The sequence below is a fragment of the Tribolium castaneum genome, chromosome 5 (genome assembly GCF_031307605.1).
Source record: "Tribolium castaneum strain GA2 chromosome 5, icTriCast1.1, whole genome shotgun sequence".
Lineage (NCBI taxonomy): Eukaryota > Metazoa > Arthropoda > Insecta > Coleoptera > Tenebrionidae > Tribolium > Tribolium castaneum.
In genome coordinates this window covers 6,037,113-6,043,245 of record NC_087398.1, presented here as the reverse complement: position 1 = coordinate 6,043,245, position 6,133 = coordinate 6,037,113, and the positions used below count along the sequence as shown (strand labels likewise).

The 6,133-nt window shown below is 36.5% G+C and overlaps 1 non-coding gene across 1 annotated transcript; it reads left to right on the top strand.

Annotated features, from left to right (window-relative positions):
• The first annotated feature begins 1,369 nt into the window (after positions 1 to 1,369).
• Positions 1,370 to 4,801, top strand: LOC103313066 (hypothetical protein). The gene is made up of 2 exons (XR_010334412.1): positions 1,370 to 4,541; positions 4,601 to 4,801. It is a non-coding gene; the product is annotated as a hypothetical protein (transcript).
• The last annotated feature ends 1,332 nt before the right edge of the window (positions 4,802 to 6,133 follow it).

The window sequence follows — 6,133 nt, the reverse complement described above, 5'->3', positions numbered from 1 at the left end:
TTTCACTTGCAAAAATGCGCAAACAATTTACGAATTTCGATACAAAAGGAAAATGCGTTAAATATTGTCAGTCACAAGTCCAAAGAACTAAAAAAAGTTGCAGCGTCGAGTTTAAAAAAGCCAAGAGCTTCTATTTTATTTTTTTTATTTTTTTGGGACCGACTGATTAAGAGAAAATTCAATTTTTTTACACAATAATTATTAGCAGATTCTGTCGCGCTAAAAGTTTTGGAAAATTTTCTCTGTAGTAACTGTGCATAGCAGATAAAGAATTTTTGTTTCCAATTGCGTCAATAATTACCCCCATAATTTCAGGACTGTGGGCTCATAAATTTTGAAATTTTGAAAAATTAGTTCAGAATTCTATCACACATACAATGTGTTTTTGAATGATTCTAATCTAGTTAACTTTGAAATTGGTTTACGTGTAAAAAAATTGTGTCGCTCTGTTCAATTGAATTTTCTGCCAATAAATGTCAAAACTGAAAAAGCGACATCTCTGATTTTACATGGAAAATTTATAGACGACTAGATGAGAATCATTTAAAAACACATTGTATAATACCTAATGTTTTTTTTAATTTCTACCTGGATAAAGTGCCAATTAAAATTGTTTGGTAGAGTTTAATAAAATTTTTTTTGAGTTTCTATTGTTTTCATTTTGAGAAATACCTGTTTCAAAGAAATCATAAAAATTGGAAAGTTACAGTCCGACTATAGACGACGTTTTTGGCAGCTTTTGGGATCAGAACAATTAAAAAAAAAGCAAAAATCGATGATTTAACCGAGAAATTATATATTTTTTGCAATTACCTTAAATAACAATGTGTCATCAGTCTACACTACGACTATATTCGCGAGTATCTTTTTTGTAAACACGCGTGCAATCTGAATCAAAATAATTATGACACATTCTTGCGTCATCAATATGGTTTTTGTTCGGCACATGAAACTGATCGTGACTGTATTAATTAAAAATAAAAATTTATAAAATCCTAATCGTTTTCTAATACGCGCTGAAAAATGTGTGTTATTTTTCAAAACGGAGATCTGCTCTAAAATGACGAAACCTCCGATATATGTGAAGGCCAGTCAATAAATTTATAAAAATTTTACGACGACATTAACAACTGTCTGTGATGAATTAACAAGACTGAAGAATTACAAGCCGATCGGGCGGCTCAACTTAAGTTTCTTTTCCGACTCAAGTCATTCTCCAGCCAATCGCCATCAAGTATCGCTTTTTATTGTGGTTCTTTTATGACAGAAAAGTGTTCGTTGCATAAGACAGTGAGTGTATATCTCGCCTACTGCGATCGTTAATAACATTAGCAAAGAGAGTAGGATGTTTGAATCGAGCGAGCTCTCATGTCTTTGTTGTGACTCAGACACTATTATTCTATTGCCGGCAATTTTCCACGTTTGGCCCCTCTCGAAACGTTGTCTAGGTGCGCTGTCGGTCATCAATATGTATCCGAGGCGATAATAATTTAAGTAATTTCTATGGTTATTGGTGGTAAATGCAGCGACTTTATCTCTGATTTGAATAAATAGCGCGTAGTGGCAACGGAACGGAAATAGTGTTTTGGCCGCCACGATGTCCAAGTGACTTACACATCGGTATCTTCACTTCCGCTAGGTAACCGAACCTGAATACTAATCACAAAAGTACACAACGAGGCTGACTTTTTTAACGCACCTGACGGTGGTGTCGTTGTTTTATAGTTGTGGCAACAGGCGAGAGTCAATAATCAACATTGTTAAGTAAGCTGATTAGGTGACATCTGCACATTTATCCGGTGGTATGTTATATCCACAAGGACAGAAGCGCATTTCGGAGCGCGGCCAGAACTGGCCGCAGGATTAACCAAGAAAAAGGACGAAGCGCTAGCTCGGAATAGTCGTAAATTATAGCATAAAAAACAGATTTTTACTAAAGACTAAAAGTCTTTCCATAAAAAGACAAAAGCTCGAGTCTAAAACACGTTTTTTGGTTCTCGATTTATTTACTAGCTTTAAATAAAGTAAAAACTTCTCTTTTATTAAAAGCAGAATTGTCTTTTTCGTAAAATTTTTGGCTCCAGAACACAATTTTTTTGACTCGGTGAATACACGTGGTTAGGTATAGCTCAACAAAAGTTGGTTTTTTTTAATGTGAGAAAAATTAAAGGTTTTTTGGTATCTAAAGTTACAAACGGTAAATAATCTGTAATTTATTATTTGTTTTTGAAAAAAAATTTTGGTAATGGTAATCAATCAATCGTGTGGACTCCTTGGAGCTAAGATAGCGGCGTGGATCCAGCTATGAGAAAAACTGAAAAAATGGCATTTAACTACTAAAGACTTTTATCTTGTTATCTTCTGTTGAGAAGTTCTTATCTCTGGTATCTCACTTATTTCTTCATTTACCACAAAGTTGAATATTTCCGCCCGAGCTGATGAAGCAACTTGGAAGCAAGAATGCGATCTTTGATAACAAAATTTGACAATTCTGAAAATTTTGACAAGCGGCATGACCAAGATCTTATCTGGGACTTGGCACATCAATTAGAATATTTCTGTAGCACCAACAAATATTAGATAAATGAGCAAGATTAGCGACGATATTCTCATGCATATTGGATGCCATCGAGAATCGTATCGTTATCAAAATCTCGTCGAGTTAATAATTGAATAATAATCGTAATTAGCGACACTAATTGTTTCACGTGCCGAGGAATATTCTCCAACCAATTAAAAATTGCAGAAAATGAGAACTACAAACTAAGGACAAGGCAATTACGAATCCTTGCTAACATCTTTATTGAAAATTTGAATTTTAAAAACGCAACATAAACATGAAATAAAATAGTTCTAAACCCCATCCTAATGGTTCGTGTTATTGCTTTCACTTGCTTTTATTACCACAAAAGTGGTAATAAAAGTCAATCGACAACACCGGTGGTTTTAAATTTATGTAAATTTATGAAAAATTTTACAACTTGTGGTTTCATGTCTTATTAATTTCGATTTGGTGGCATCTCGACGTAAACTCAACACTTCATTAAACGCAACTTTTGTGGAAAATGGTGCAGCCGCGAGGTGTGTGGGTATCAGCGAAAGTCCCGTTTCATTCTATTAAAGAGAACGCCGGGAGAATATAAATAATGACCCAGTCGAATAAATTCCATTTAACCTATTAGCATCTTCAGCTGACCACGGTTCACTAGGACACGACAGGCAAAAGGTCAAGGCCTCCACAAGGCTAACTCCGGCGAGGAAAACTGCTTCCTCGAGCTATACAGGGAGTTGTCGAGAAGTTATCTCGCGCAAACACATCCAATTCATTAATATTCCATCGTTATCGCTAAATAACTATTCCGAGTTATAATAAATTATTAAACATAGTTTTAACATTAATTCGTTTTCTGCGTAATTAGCCATTAGCTTGGCAAATTTATGCCTCCTGGATCTTGTTACTCTATTTGGCTTTGGTTTCATGAACTGACCTCAAAAATTTTACCACTTGCCAACAATTTTAGTTTTGTCCATGAATATAAATGCCAAATTTGCATTATGAGTTAGTTTGATAAAAAAAGTGGCAAAGTTTTCTTGTTATCGAAACGACCTTCGAAAAGTCGCGATTTCGGCGATCGTGGAAACTTGTAGTCACCTCTAGGCTATATAGATTGTCCATTCTACTGGTTTATTTATGGTTAGGCTAGTAATTGTGGCCAATTTCCTGAGATTTACGACTTTCCAAATTCGAAGAGCAATTACAAATGAGTGGCAACATCCTGATGATACAATTTTTAACACAAAAGGAAGGAAGTCGGGATTGATTTAACGGGAGGTTTGACACCAGTAATAATCAAACTCCAAAAGGATCTAGGGTGGACACAGGACCACGTTGATCCGTTTATTTATTGTGCACATTTTCAATATTTTTATTTTTTACCAAAGATATGGACCGGTTTGAAACCGTGTCAAAATTGGGTGCGTGAAAATTTCGAAGGCCAGCTTGGTGGCGAGTTATGGTTATGACCCAATGCGATGCAAAAACGGATGATTTAGAGTGTAGCCCGATTTCCGATATCTAATCCTCGTCGAAAAAAGCCCGGTCCTGTTAACCTTGACATTTGTCGGTTTTTTGCGATTTTTGTGTAAAAACCAGCCTTGGCTCGTCGCTCGAAATTTTTGCGTTGGGTTTACAGACGTAAATAAAGTGCTAATTGTATAGTTAGCATAAAGTACATTTTCTTATTTTAACAAAACGACTGTTGGCACTTGAGTCAAATTACTCGGTGCGCCTCGTCGCGCACTTTCAACATCTCGATTGAAACTAGACATACGTAGATGTTATCAGTGTGATTCATGGACGACACGAACGAATGCACACTTGTGATGAAAAAACCAAACTCAAAACACACGGCCACAACACCATCCGGCGATTAATAACGATTATGGTGTGTGTGACGCAGCGCCGGACGATACCAGACAAAGCTGTGGAAAAGTTTGGCGGGAAATCGGGATTTTGGAAACTGGGAAAATTTCGAGTCAAGGTGAGCCTCATAGCTGAAACGCGATAGGATCATAGGAGCAATCGAGCGATAAATTGCAGCTCCATTTTTGGAAGATTGCTCGTTTGGAGGCTCGTTTTGACATAGGCATGTGGCAACTTGTTGGTCAACGCATAATAGGAGCGATAATCAGGACTCCAAACGGCCCAAGACCACCACCACGTCACCATCACTGCCACATTATGTCCTGCTCTTAAAATAGAAGCTGTTAAAAAAAATCAATAAATTGTAGAAAGCTTTTATTGTTTGTTTTATTTCTTTCCTCCCCTTCCCAGTAAGGAATAGAAAAGTTTGGATTTTTTTTAAGTTAGTTCGCGGTGGGAGTGTCGAATTTTTGAAAAATGTGTCTAGATGTGGGCAGATTTAGCAAGCCCCAGTGGATCACGTTTTCGAACTGTGGATAATTAGATTATCGAGACAAACCTTCAAGGTTTCTTAACCGGCGTCAATCAAGTGATCGCTCGCAGCCTTTTCATATTTTAACGCAAGTTTTCCGAAGCATCAAGCAGGAGAAGACTTAATAACAGCACTTACAATTCCCAGCCTCCCAGTCCTCCAATTTTCCGATTTTTTCGTCATCGAGCAACAACACCAGCCGTTTCCACTCTCACTTCTTGCGTCGTGACTTGTACAACTCGGTCTGGCACGTAGTTTTATTTATTCATTGAATATTTCGATGCCGCAGAGTCATTAAGAAGGTGAAGAGTTAATTTAGCTTGTCCATCAGACGCTGTCCATTACATCGAAATAAAGACAAACTCCTGTGTCAAGATAATGATCTGAGATTACCATAATGAAATCAATATCGCATATTAGTGAATATATGAATATATTACAATCCACGATCGGTGTGTGCGGAGTGAGTCCGTGTAATACATATGCATGAACCTGGCGCTATATGAATGAGAGGAGACCCATTCTGTACTCGAACCGATGCACTTTGCCTCTGCTCAGATCATTCTCTACAGTATATCTTCTTTAAGCAACTACGAGTACGTATCTTAAATGGGGCCCATGCACGACCGACATTCATTAAACCCGCCCGGACCGGCCCGGATTTGACTAATTTTTAATTTCGCAAAGTGCACGTGGGCTCCGGGAGGAGCTACACACCGATCAAACAAATCACTCGCCAGCTAATTCGAAAAATTTACAATAGAAATTTTTTTTTCTAAGAAAAAACGAATTTTTATTAACTTTTTTTAATTAACTCAATTAAGTTTAGTAAATAGGAAATCACAGTTCAAAATGTGGTAACTAATAACTATCGTGGAGAAGCTAAAATCAGAATTTCGTTTACAAACTCAAATGCATTTTTTGTAAATAAATTCAATATAGTTACTATCAGAGAAGTATTTTTTTAAACTAGTAGGTATAGTGTGTATTGACATGAAACCATTTAAATTTTGAGGTCGTGTTATAGTAGATGCAAAAGCTTTTGCCACTGCCTGCACCTTTTTAAAAAACTGTTATTGGTACCGAATTTGTCTCTGTGTTTCCGTTTCCAAAAGATTTGCTGAAAAATTAAAAAACCAGAGATGTCATCTTTTTCAATTAAAATACCAGGAATAAAT